This window comes from Nelusetta ayraudi, unplaced genomic scaffold (assembly GCF_046127955.1).
Source record: "Nelusetta ayraudi isolate G7.1 ecotype Tasmania unplaced genomic scaffold, CSIRO-AGI_Nayr_v1 ptg000097l, whole genome shotgun sequence".
Lineage (NCBI taxonomy): Eukaryota > Metazoa > Chordata > Actinopteri > Tetraodontiformes > Monacanthidae > Nelusetta > Nelusetta ayraudi.
In genome coordinates, this window is record NW_027466147.1 from 996,939 (window position 1) to 1,009,791 (window position 12,853).

The following is a 12,853-nucleotide window of genomic DNA, read 5'->3' on the forward strand; positions in this document are numbered from 1 at the left end:
TTTCTTTTTTGTCATTCTGATGTATAGAATGTATAGAATTAAACTAACTGCAAAAATACACTGAGAAAAAAAAAATGGTGCCGCACCATTCAGCAAATGGCTCTCTAGAATAAAGCCTAAATCTCACCAGCAAAAACACAAATTCTTTAATATTCACGTTTAATTGATCCCGTAAAGAGAAAAGGCCGTGATTTAATTTTGCTTCGCACGTTTCATCTGCTGCCACAGCTGCAGTGTGTGCATTTCACCGTAAATTGACAGCATTGTTTGCATAATTCTTATTGACGCTGAAGAAATCCACGGCGCGGACGGCGCTAAGGTGACGGTGGGGATGACAGCTGACAGACACGTGCTTTTACCAGGCGCCGTAAAAGGAATAATTAAAAGGACCACATTAGAGTAAAATAGATTCTTTCAAACCGCTATAATTAGATTAGAATAGAATAGAATAGAAAAGATGTACTTTATTGATCCCAAATTGGGAAACTATGGAAAAAATAAGTCTTTGCATCCAGATTACAAAATATCATTGATATTATCATCAATCAAAAGCCCTACAGAGAGTTGCCCGCTCGGTTTTGAGGATTTGGAACAAAAGCAAAGCTGCGAAAACAGCAAATAAACATTTTCACGCACTGGGATTTTCCTTATTTAATCACTGCTGCTTCTTACTGTACTCGATATTCGAACACCAACATTTTTGCACAGCAGCAGCAGCAGCAGCAGCAGCAGCAGCAGCAGCTCTGTGACAATTTCCACCCCCTACCACAACACAGTGCCCCCCTCTTCCTCCACCCAGCCTCCTCTCACCCTCCACCCATCCAGCAGCAGCAGCAGCAGCAGCAGCAGCAGCCCGGCTCTGCCTTCCTGACAACTTCCATAAATTATCAGGGATTTTCATATTTCAAATTTCATCTGCATTCATGCGGAGCGGCCGGTGCCCCCGTTGGAGGCCTGCGTTGGGGTGTTGGCTGGTGGAGGCAGTGGCGGTAGCGGCAGCGGCGGCAGCAGCAGCAGCAGCAGCCCCCTCGGCAGCAGCGCCGCCACCGGCTGCCGGGCTCGCCGGCCCCAGAGACCCTCAGCTAATTGAATTGCATCCCCTGATTAGATTATCCTTGCGGCAGCTTGCTGCCAATCTGAAGTATGGGTGCCTTCTATCCTACTTAACCCTTCTGCCCCCCACCCGCTGCTGCTGCAGGCAAGCAGGCAGGCAGGCAGGCAGGCAGGCAGGCAGCCACGCACGCGCACGCACACACACACCAGCGCAGAGCAGCCGAGGCAGAGTGCCCAATATATTCAGGGGCCATCAAAGTTGGCCACTTTTGTGATTTTTCTTTTTGCATTGTCCTGCTTTGTAAAAGTGGTCATCTTTCACCGCCCGGCCCTCACCGCCGCACCAAACAGCGAGGCCCCGGCAAACTGTCACTTTGTTTCTCTGTTTGTTTCTCCTCCCCGGCCGGCACAGTTTTTCAAAGAAAGTGCGGCCAACTCGAGCGAGGGGCTGACTCAACAGCGGCCACGCACGACCCGATCGACCGCAGGCATAAATCACTGCTCACGTTTCGCACGCCGACTTACAGCACCTGCTCACAACAACACTCGGACGGATTTTTGATTTCTCATATTTAATAATCTGGCGAGCGCCAATAAACTGACTGGAGGCATCAAATAGAGGGCATACTATTTATGCTTCTTGCCACTACGTAATATTTACTTCGAAGTGGACATCCTTGCTCTTTTTTGGTTTTTAACATAATATTCTATGCACCTTTACAAAAAATTCCACTTTAGTGGAGAACATTCATGTATGCATACTATTTTGTCCACAAAATAATAGTTTTGCCTTTAAGAAATTTGGACATTTTTCTCACAATTTGTTCACAACAGATTTTTTTTTTTTTTTTTAAATGATTGTAATTAAGAATTTAAGCTTTTTCAGTGTGATTGTATTTTTTTGTTTTGCTTTTGGCATTTGTTCTCTTTGTTTACAAAATAAAATCCAAACTATCAATGAAAGGAATAAATCATCATCTGAAATGTTTTTGTGATGATTTACATCAATACTTTTTCCATAAACGAAGATCAATATTCTTGAAACACGATACATCTTCGACCGGGTCTCAGCCTTACGATGCATTCATCATTCTGCTAAAACAACCAATAATCATTTTCACAATGAAGTAATTCAAGGATTTTACGAAGCGACCGGCGAGTAAAAGCAGGTTCACTAAAAAAAATATGTAACACAAAACCAACTGGACACTTTAAAACATAAGACATTTTCACTAAATATGTAATATTACTCGTGATTAGACATTAATCATGGTTTCATGTGAAGGGAGCGACGCGCTGCGTTCAAGTATTGAAGAAAATCGAGTCCAGTGAACGTCACAGACGTCCTCGTGACCCCCTGACGACTGCAGACGCAGCCGCAGCTCCCCCACTTCCAGACTCTGGAACTACCAGAGGCCATGTCATCCTCCCGCATTGCCACATTTCAGTTTGGGGCCGATGCATAACCCAGATGAATATAAGTGTTCGCCGAGGAAAAAGTCATGTTCTGATGTAATTATCATCTATTGCTTCCTGTAATCGCATCAGATCTCTTTTGAACAATAATCTCATGGCGAACGTCTGGAACGGAGCTCTCCTCCCTGTTTATTGTTCTCCACTCCGGTAAAACACAATCCAATTGAGGCCCCGGCTATTAGATTTTTTTTGCTCTGTAGAATAAACTGAAATCGTATTTTTGCTGGAAATTATCAATACATCTCGGCGAGCAAAAAAAAAAAGAAGAAGATAATAAATAAAAAATAAAAGTAAGACGACAGAGCAAAAGTAGACTGTGGGTGAAACTGGGGTGGGGGGGGGATGAAAGATGAGGACGAGTTGATGGGTAAGACGTTCAGCGGCGTGCATGTGTGTGCGTGCGTGCATGTGTGTGTGTGTTTTGGAGGGGGTTTATTGACACGCAGAGGTCAGACGTCTATGCTACAGTTTGTAAATCGCATCAAAACTGCAAAATAGTGCTCCTGCGCCGAAACAACTTTATTGCGCTCCTGTTAGAGGAGCAAGTGAGCGGAAGAGCTGCGCAGTAAGTAAATACATAACCTCTTATTGTTCTGTTCGCTACTGACAAGGATAAGACGCAGGAAAAAAAACACAACAACAACCCGCGAAGCAAATATTGCTTTCGGAGGCTAATGAGGCCAATTTTCTCCCATCGTAGTTTTACGCAGCGCACTGCAGATAAATGACCGTGCCAAGTCGAAAACGCCTGAGCAACAAAACACGATAAATCACAAACACATTTCCTGTTACTTTTTGCTGTGAACAACAGGAAAAACAATGACTAACATGGCTTCAGTTCCAAATGATGGTTTTTTTTTTGCGGTTTTCCTTCAGTGTGTAAATGACCGTGACACGGTCAGAGCAGCAGAGGAAGAGGAAGAAGAAGAGGAAGAAGAAGAAGAAGAAGAAGAAGAAGAAGAAGAAGAAGAAGAAGAAGAAGAAGAAAATTATACCGTGGGTCTTTTCGGTGCGGCTCTGTGGACCTGCAGTGTTTTGCATCTGCTCCGCTGAAATATTGATGACACGCAGAGTTTGAGGAAAACCAATACCTTTAATTCAATCAGCGGCCTCAGACAGTAAACAGGGACAGCTAAAGAAATCCATCCTGAAATGTGATTTTCAAGAAGCAGCCGCGCAGCCAGAGGGGCCTTCTGTGTTTGGCATCGCGGCGTTCACAGATGGGTTGTAGCAGTCAGTGTGCACTTTTATCTGCAATCACACCAGCAGATGTTTTTGCTCGCAGGTGCTCTGTTGCATTTGTTTGCTCAGTTATTTTAAGTTTTGAGGTCAGACTACGCCGACGTCGGCTCGAAGTTTTGGCTCCCGAAGCAACAAAGTGGGTTCGTGTGCGTTGCTAAAAGTGAGATTTGTTTGTTATTTTTCACTTGGACAATGAAGAAAAAGGATTTAAAGAAGAACTCAAAGGGGCCATTTTTGGTTCTTGTTAAAAAAGCAGCATTATCTACGATAGAGTACTCCATATATACACTAGACAGACACTGAGGATATCAAATATAGAGCAAGATAGATGCAATTATGCAGCAAAGAAAAACATGTTAAATAATTCTCAATAAAAAAAATACACAGTTCTGCATTTTGTGATGTCACAAGGGGCAGAAACACCTCACTGAGATCCATCCTGACTTTGCGATCACTAGTGTTGACCTTTTGACCCCTTTGATATATATATATATATATATATATATACTGCATACACACACACATATATACTGTATGTTCATTTATTTTTGGAATTCTACCAGCGCTGCTGAGCCTCAGCCACTGCTCTCTTAGTTTGTTGTTGGTTCAGTTTCCTTTATTAATCCACAAGCGACCCACCATCTCAAAGCAAATTGATTTAGGATGTGGAAGGTGGTGTCAGCAGTATTCAATCATGCTACAAAAAAAGCCCATCATTATTAAAAGAACCAACTTGGGATCATAATTCCCTTTTGATGGAAACATTTCATCAACTCCAATTTCTCCCTTTTTTTTTTGAATATTCAGCCGCTTTTTTTTGTCGTTTTGTAGTTCAGTTTTTCTCCTTGATGCTGCAAACTGAAGATCTTCCTCATCGTGCGCTACCGAATTTCCTCAAAACCGGCTCCTCCCACTTTGCCGCAAACTATTACTAAAACGGTGCGATTCCTGCGCTGAAGTCCGTTCACCTGTTTCCTGCCGCTGTCTCCCAATGCTCTGGCATGCGCGGCCCCCTCCGAACCCACCCCACCCCCTCCTCCCCCTCACCCCTCACGGCTGCCATTCAGCCGTCCATCCATCCAGCTACTCCTGAGTCACTTTTCATAATTATTGAATTACATTCCTGGCAACCCATTAAGCGGGACATTCTCTTCTTAACCACCTGCTCTTCCCCCCTCCTCCGCCCCATTTTACGCCATCAATCTTTCAGCGTTACCGGAGCCCCTAAAAGCTTTCTGACTGCTCCATAATGGGGGACAGCGCGGGGTCAGGGGGCGCTACAGGACTGTGTGCTCAGGAGCAGCGATGCCTCAGCGTTGAGGTGGGAGGGCGGGGGGGGGGCGAAAGGGTGTGAAGGGCCGGGCGCTGGTGTGAGAGGGCAGCAGGGGTCACAGCCAGCCGGCTCTGCTGTAAGAGGTCAGCTGGCGACCGGACCTCTGGCTGCACGGGGGCGAGTGCAGGGAGCAGGGCAGCGACTGGGGCTGCGACTGGGGCTGCAACCAGGGCCAGTGGTAATTATTCTGCTCATCATGGAAGGGGGTGAAACCTGTTCAGGTGTTTCATCAATGAAGCAGCGGCCTCGAGGCAAAATGTTTGAAATGGATTTTAATCACGCAACTGGGTTGAAAAACTTTCTAAATGCTGCATCGACCTCTTTTCACGAGACTTTCCTGCACAGTAACGATGCAAAGTTTCTTCAAATAAGCAAATAAAATGAGTTTAGATCTGCACTTATATCAAAGGTCCTGTATTACACTCATTTTCATATTTATTTATTTATTTACCTATTTTTTTTATTCCCAGATTGCAGTGGACCTGCCTCGCACCATTTATTAGCCCAAACCTTTCTGGACGTCTAGAAAACATCAGAATTTAGCCCTCTGTTTACAACCTCCTTCTAAAACCGATGTTTGTTTGTTTTTTGACATTCCAGATGTTTGGAAATGGACAAAAACAAGGAAGTGTGGACCCAACACCTGGCTGGGGGGGTGTGATCACAAACCCAGGAAGGGTCTCAGTGAGGTATTTCTGCCCCTTGTGACATCATTCATTCATCATGACACATTTTATATTGAAATTCTCCAGAATAGCCTCCTTTCACTCAAAGCATATTTAGAGTTAATGAACGTGTTTTTCTTTGCTGCATAATAATGACGTATCTTGCTTATATAGTTGATGTAGTCAGTATCTATCTGCAGTGTGCAAAGTTGTAGAGCAAAAAAAAAAAAAAAGAAGAAAATTGGCCGAGAAGGTGAGTCCAAACTTTTGACTGGTAGTGCAGCTGAATCATAAGATATCAAGACAAAAGGGGAACTGCAAGGAGAGGTAAGAGGAAGTCACTGAACCGCCTCCCCACTTCCGACCAAAATACATTCCCACATAAAGATAGTGGCTTTTTGTTATTTGCCGGCCGCGCCGCTCCTTCCGCTGTGTCGTCCAGGTGATTCCGCTCCAGTCAATGTTAAGTGAATTGCAAGGTTAGGTTCGTCTTTACCCCGCTGGCTTATTGACCCGCCTGTCAATACCACTGCAGGGGAAATCCATAAAGCCGGCAAATGTTATCTCGACGTCCGTTTATTGTGCGCACGTTCACTCAAGCACTTGAGGGCTCTCAAGGTTTTTTGGGGTTTTTTTTTTTTCTTGCAGGACGTATCCTGTGAAACAAATATGCTTTCTTGGATCGTGTCAAAGATCCTGTGGTGAAATGCAGGAAGCTTTAACAAAAAAAAAACAACAACATCTTCCTCTCCGATGTTGTTGGTTCACCTGAGGTTCCAGAGCCGTAGGCTAAGACTGATAGGAGTCTTTATGAGCGCTGAGGCCAGGAAAACGTTGCTGCGGTGCAGCGAGCGAAGCCGGCGGCGGTGCAGATGGAAGGGCCCGAGCCGCACCTCGCAGCAGGCTGCTCATTACCTAATGCTCAGATCCCAACACGTATTATTCATCTCTGACAGGCCGGCCGCTTTGCATAAAACAAACACGCACACACACACACACACACACACACTTTTATCACAGGCACGTGATCGCAGGATGAAAACGTTGCCAGAAAGTGTTCGCATGTGATGTGCGAAGCTGCACAAAGCTCCACGCACACACACACACACACACACACACACACACACACACACACACACACACACGCGCAAACGTCGACCTTGTATTCAGTAGTCACTCTGCGCACACACACAAACACAGGCAAATACGCACACACACGAGTGCGCGCACACGCACGCACACTTTGAGAGCGTATGAGTAATGAACAACCTTAATAACACCTCTAACTTTTTCCTCTTTCTTCTCTCTGCTGGCTGTTTAAATTCACATCCCCCTTTAACGTAGCGGTAATGCGATTAGCGCCGGGCTAATGGCTCTCCTTCTGCTCCTCCCAGACACTCTGCCCAGACCTTGGAAACACACACACACACACACACAAACACACACACACACACACACACACACACACACACACACACACACACACCACAATGTTCTGGCTTTGTGTGTGTGTGTCTGTGTGTGTGTGCTGCTGCTGCTACTGCAAAAAATAGAGCTACATCTGCAAAGAGCCCAGAGTGAAAGAGAGAGCGGTTGGTGTGTTTATGTGCATGTGGGTGAATGATTTTTTTTTTCTTTCTTTCTTTTTTTTTTTTTTTTGAGGGGTGTGGGAGGGGGTTTGCCTTCGGATCAGTAGCCGACTCCACTCGGAAACCCCTCCCCTAAGCGCACCGTCCGCCCCCCCCGCCACCCACCCTCCCCTCACTCCTCCCCTCTCTGGGGTAAATCTATAGGGAGGGAAGGCAGAGACAGGTGCATTTCTCCACAAATCGAGTTAGCCAAGACATGCCACATCCAATTGGGCTAAATTGATGTGAGAGTTTGTGATGTCTGCCGTGGGTATTACAGCAAAGGTCAGTGTGCCGAGACAATGACATCAATCTGGTCCACGTGGCTGGCTGGCCGGCCGGCCCGCTCGCTCGTGGGCCCCCATCGCTCCCCTGATTCTCATGCAAACCTGCAAAGCGCCCAGAGACGGGCGGACGGGTGGCGCTTTTTTCTTTTCTTTTTTTTTTGCAAAACTGCCGAGCACTTTGGGATCACAGCTGAACAGACGCTGCGCTGAACACGTGACCACGGCCGCTGGTCTTTAAGATGCAGATCATGAGTGTAAACGCTGCAAGGAGAACGTAGGTGATCGTAGAACATTTACACGTAACTCATGGAGAAAAGTCAATAACGTCCTTCCGGTGATCAGGCTACGGTGACCCTTTGTTCGCATGCGTCCATTTCCTTTTCTTTTTTTTTCCTGCTTTGGACTCGGAATTATGAGGAGAATTAAGTTTTTCAATGCGCACTTCCTTCTACCCCGCAGTAATAGAAGGAGGAAACACTAATGGCAAGCTCCCAACAACGAGGGAGGGCGATGCACGTTTAACATCAGTTCAGCAGCACTAATGGATCCTAATGGTCCGACTTACCTCAGGAGTCAGACTCCAGGAGTGATGCCGGACGGCCAAGTTACAAGGGGCCAAATACCTGCCAATAAGAACACAGTATATGCTGGATTTCAGTGTCTTTGTTCACGATTCAATCATAGAATGAGGCTGCTGATTTACAGTGGTCATCTGCTCACTTGGCCTGGATACAGAGCCTGGGGTTGTTGACGATCCACCAAGTTAATGTTCATGTTCATGTTAAACTCCGACTTCTGGGATCCAATGATGTGACCGATTGGGAACCTTGCCGGTCTGATGGAACAAGTCACATAATGAAGTTATTTAATCCTGATCTCGGCTTGGAACTCATGTTCAGCATTGTTTGGTTGGGACATCACTATTGTTAATGGGTAACTTCAAAAGAAAAACAATTTCTTCAGAAATAAGAGCATAATGCTTCCCAGAGCGTCTAAGTTTGGCATGGTGGCCACTCAAGGTATCGCAGCGAAGCTAAAAAGACACAAATCACAAATTCAAAACAGATAAAAAATTACAGATAATTATATTTACAAAGATGTTATTGCAATGACAATTTAAAAAAATAATAATTCCTATAAATCATGGCCGCACCCACATGGAGAAACACTTTTGCCAGTTTTCTCTGGGCAACCAAACCAGGAAGCCATTCCTCACTGAACCAAATTGGTGTCATATCTGCGTCCGGCATCCAGATCTTCAGTTACATCTGCGGCGCCACTGTGCAGCTTTTTCAGACGAGTCAATATGATCCCTGCACGTCTCATTCAAATCTCACTCAAACATCAGCTTGTAGGTTGAAGTTATACTCGCATTTGGTCAGTGCAAAAGTAACGGCAACGTTCATGCGTGTGTGCAGCTTCACAGGACATTCTTAGCCACCGACGCCGCTGCAGAGTGTTTGCTTCATGCTTCAACTGCCGAGGCGTTCAGTTAATATATTTCCAAAATCGCATCGACTCTGGGATGTTATATATACATTTGTATTTGCAGACACCCACCACCCCACCTCCCCCCCCTACAGCGGACACATATTGCCTTTCAATTTCATAGCCGACACGTGACGGCAGTGGTTTTGGAGTACTTTGCCTCGGTTCGCAGGAAGAAAAAAAAAAAAAAATCCAATAGAAACTTCATCATGGTGTCACCTCTGTCAGGGCCTGCAGATCCACATTTCAGGGGCGGCTTTCATCCCACCTCCCATTCTGGTGGAGCCATTTTCTTTGATCACATTAGCTTTATTGCTCCTCTCACGGCCGCTTCGGTCTGCACGCTGCTGCTACTCCAAATCAGCCCTGGGCTATTGGTTTTCATTCTGGACCTGGACCGGGCCTAGGAAGGCCGGCGCACCGTGACGCTAATTCATACGGGAGCTTTATGAACGGAGGATCGGCTCCCCTGGAATCCACCAGCTCACTCCGTCAGAGGAACGTTGCACTTGACAGTGGTATTTAAGGTTATTGTACAGTAAAACGAGTTGAAGTTCCTGACAAAAGTTGATATTTGCCCCAAAGTTGGACCACATATTGAGGTGTTATTGGAGAAATTTCGATCATATTTCAACCCGACACTTTCCCCCTTTGTAAGGCAGCACTTTGCTCGATTTCACCTTTGCATTTGCCAAACAAGCTGAAAATGACTGATGCAACCGAGAGGTAATCTGCATATCCCAGCAGAATAAGGTGGGGTCATCATCTGATTTCCCTGACAAGGTTTCCTGGAACCCCCCCCCCCCCCCCCCCCCCGGCCCCCGCCGAGATCATCGGGGGAGGGCTTCAATTCATCCTCAGTCAGTGGAATCCCAGACCACAGATTTGTCTGAGAAGCAATTTACTGTCATTTGTCGGCGAGTGCTGGACTGATGCATAAGCATCGTCCCTAATATGCCAATTCATCATCAGGCAGCCGGGGGATTCTGGGTGTGTTCTGATCAAATTTGCACCAAGCGATGATGAGGGGCATGTTGGTTTTGATACAGAAAAGTGCAGATCCAGCTATTTGTCACATCAAGCCTCAGCGGGGGAGGCAGGGGAGGAGAGATACAGAGTGCGGAGGCAGCGTGAATGCAGCAGAGGCTCAGTCAGCTCTCATATGCACTGACCGGACTGAGGGAGCTAGCGTAGCATCACCATCACCACTCCACTTGAATCAAATCTTTGAAACAGTGCAAGAGCGAGGGTTTGTGTCCTCGCATGAGATGAATGCCTCCATATGCTATTAAAAGACTTGCTGCTGTTATTTTGTGCATAATGACAGTGTGCTATGCTATATTAGCATTTAGCCCTGTAGCCTGTCACTAATTAACAAACAATGACTTTGGACGACAATAATCTCAGAAACAGTAAATGGGACGATTCTCTTTGTCGCTTATTTGCACACTGCAACTATTTCAGTGTGTAATGCTAGTATGCTACTTCAGCACCAAGCTAAAGTGCAGCTATTTGTAAATGTAAGTCCAACCTTATTTCTCATCCATCCAAACAAAAAGACACACATTAGCTCTTCAAGGCACAAAGCATCAGGACACCTGTGCTGCAGCTCCACTGCACTGATGTCAGCGAGCGCGTGCTACGTCTTGTTTTTCCAGCTCTGTGATGCAGCACAACTGCCCTCTGGGAGCAGGAAGTGGACCGGAGTCTGCAGCCGACAGACCGACTCTGATGATTCCCATCTGGTCTTCCTTTAAGGATCAGATTAGGCTTGATGGATCAACAGGCGCCGCCATTGGTAGGCAGAAACAGATATATAAATCACCGTCTGACGTGAATATGAATGCCTGGGAAGAGCAAAAATAGTGGTGTGCTGTTCCAGGAAGTTGAGCTCATTGCCGACGGGCGTCTCTGCTGGAGAGGAGAGAAGCTGTGATGCTGTTCGTCACCGGAACCTGATAAAAGAAAACAGACCAGGAGGACCAGAGAACGATGCACAAATATAACGAATGGCAGTTGAGTTGCAAACAATTAAAATGTAAAAAACAAAAACAAAAACTCTTTCAACATTATGTTTTTTTTTAGTAAATATGATGCTAAAATACATTTAGTTGCCAATATTGTCGTATGATATTACCAATCAGAGTCTTCTTAGCGCTATGATTTACTAGTCACTGCTAAACTGCAGCGACAATGTGAAACCCACCTGATTGCAAGGGGAATGGCCCCCTTCATCTCAGGTCAGACACCTGTAAATGTGAACCGGTCCGTTTATGAATCCTCAGCTGCTGCGAGGTTGTGATTTGCATATGTTAAACCCAACAGTCCCAATAATTCAGGCGGTTGTTGTTGCCGCGTTATTGATCAGCTGCGTTGAGGTTCCCCCTGCCCGGTTAGAAACAATGCAGGCCGGGTCGGCCCCCACCACCCCACTCCACCCGCTGGGCGCCTCGTGTGACCCTCGCGGGCACAGCTCCCACGTTATGGAAATAATAATTCATATGTAGATATGTATGCAGATGGCTGTTTGCGGGGGCGGGGACTGGTGGCGTGTAAACGGCACACGCATGGGTCATAAACAACTCAAAAGAATACGAGATGAGGTCCGCACGAGGCGAGACAAATTACGGGCCTTTAGAAACTGATAGCAGGTGTTTACGCGCGATGATTGTCGCTCTTGTTATTATTTTGCATATTCTAATACGGAGGCAGTGGGGGGGGGTCCGCTTTCCAAAAAAAAAAAAAAAAAACCCCACGCAACAATCAATATGATTCACAATGAACTTGACGTTTTATGATGGATTGGGAGAGGCGGCCTACTGTAATTGCTGCTCAGCCACCTCCCTGCATCCCTCCCACCCTCCATCCATCCATCCTGCTTTCTCTGCATCGCCCCCCACCTCCCCCCCCCCCCCCCCCCGTTTCTTTCCCTCCCCCTTGACATTAAAAATCACTCCATCATTCTCGTTGCGCCGCCTTGTCGCCTGCCGTTCGGATGACCATTAATCGCTTAATTCCAGTAAAAACCCGGCGCGCGCACAAAAGGGCCGCTGTCCGCCCGCTTAATGCATGTGTGATTAAGCTTTTAGGGGGGCCGTCCACACAGGCATTATTAGCCAGCAGGTCCTTGTATAGAGGGCCAAATGCCTTCAGGGGGCCCGAGGCTGTGTGTGCGTGTGTGTGTGTGTGTGTGTGTGTGGGTGGGTGGGAGGCGGAGGACGTGGTGGTGGGGTGGAGTTAATGACACTGACCCTCACTTCCCCAACAGCTATTCAATTCAACAATAATAACGGGTCACGCAGCTGATTTATGAGGCTGCGGCTAATAATTGTCAATCGCTAATGCGGGGGGTGGGGCGATGCCGGTAGTCTATGCTAAATAAAATATGCCTTGACCCCAGTGGAGGGGCGGCGGTGGGGTTGAAGTCCAGGAGGCCAAAAGAAGGAGGAGGAGGGAGGGAGGGGGAAAAAAATGACAGATGATGTTTCAGATGTTCTGCTTCGCGCAGCCACAAAGCTGTCGGCTTAACGCTGCAATATTGTGCAGTGCGAACTTCACTCATGTTTGCCAACAATAATCTGTAAGCGGCTTAGAAATGAGAACTGCCCATCAGTGAATCGTGTTTTTTCTCTCTGACGGTTTGAAGAGAGTGATGAACTAGCCAGTTGTACAGATGCGGCC